The sequence below is a fragment of the Frankliniella occidentalis genome, unplaced genomic scaffold (genome assembly GCF_000697945.3).
Source record: "Frankliniella occidentalis isolate FOCC.00 unplaced genomic scaffold, Focc_3.1 Scaffold64, whole genome shotgun sequence".
Taxonomy (NCBI): Eukaryota; Metazoa; Arthropoda; class Insecta; order Thysanoptera; family Thripidae; genus Frankliniella; species Frankliniella occidentalis.
Window position 1 is genome coordinate 46,636 of NW_026267194.1, and position 1,234 is coordinate 47,869.

The following is a 1,234-nucleotide window of genomic DNA, read 5'->3' on the forward strand; positions in this document are numbered from 1 at the left end:
CCCCTCCCTCAACTGGGCGTCGACGCCAAAGCAATTACTTTGCCGACAAATGGGTTGCCTGCCTTCCGGGCGTTGCCCATGCGGCCCGGAGATCGCCATAGTTGAGGGGCCTTGGGAGTGGTGGGCAGGGCGGGGCGGGGCATGGGGCGGGATCCTGGCTGGGCGGGACGCAAAACAAAGTGCTATTGTCTTGGCGTGGCGGGGCCGTGCTCGGCGGGCCTGGCGCGCGCGACGCGCGTTGCACAGCAAATCTTGGGCGGCACGTAGAGGAGCGGGGCGTGGCGTGGCGTGGCGTGGCGGGGCGTGGCGGGCGGGGCGTTATGGGAACCCGGGGTTGCGTGCCGGACGCGCTGCCTAACCCACAGGGGCCGCATCGCATACCTCTGCACCCATTACCATGATTCTCCCCCCCTCCCTCCCCCACTCCTCCTCCCGCCATTCTGCCCTCTCTGCACATTTTCCGCGGCCCTGCTTCTCTTCCTTGCCCGCGCGCTCATGCTCGCCGTCTCGCTCTGAAGGGCCTCCTGTGCGCCTGCGGCGAGGCGGCGAGGCGAACCCCTCTCCCCCCCCCTTTCCATGTCACTTTCACCGCGACAAGAGTCCACATTCCGTAGCGCCCCCCGCCCGCTCCTCTCCCCACCACCCCGGTGGCGTCCTTTCTCATAAGAGGGCCCCGCCCATGTGTGTGTGTGTGTGTGTGTGTGTGTGTGTGTGTGTGTGTGTGTGTGTGTGTGTGTGTGTGTGTGTGTGTGTGCGCCCCTTGCGCGCAGGCCGCCCGCACTGCGCACTGCGGCGCGGGCGGCCCTGGGCTTGACCCACAGCAGCGATCACTTACGGACGTGCCTGCTGCGCACCGGGCGCGGGGCGTGGCGTGGCGGGGACAGCCCGCCGGGGTCAAAGGGGACGAGCGTCGTCGTGACGCGGCATGTGTATAAGCTACAGAGGAGAGCCTGCCTGGCTATGAGCTGGAGAACCCCCGGCCGCCCGGCGAGTAGGCAACGCGTGCACGCGCCTGCATGCGGTACAGTATACCAGGTGGCCGACTAGGCCGCGCGCAACTTCGCAGTACTTACCGTACCGCGTGCACGCGCGCTGACGGGCTGCCTACTCGCACGGGGCCGTGGGCAGAGCGAGGATAGGCAAACCCGCCCGCACGCGTGCATGCGGTACAGTATACAACAACGAAAGTGCGCGCGCCGTGAGTCAGCAGCAGCGGCACCACCTGGCATAGCTG

General features: G+C 67.7%; 1 protein-coding gene across 5 annotated transcripts in view; it reads right to left on the bottom strand.

Moving 5' to 3' along the window:
• Positions 1–1,234, bottom strand: part of LOC113213159 (rap guanine nucleotide exchange factor 2) — a 27,415-nt gene that overhangs the window by 11,854 nt on the left and 14,327 nt on the right. The gene's annotated exons all lie outside the window — the stretch shown is intronic.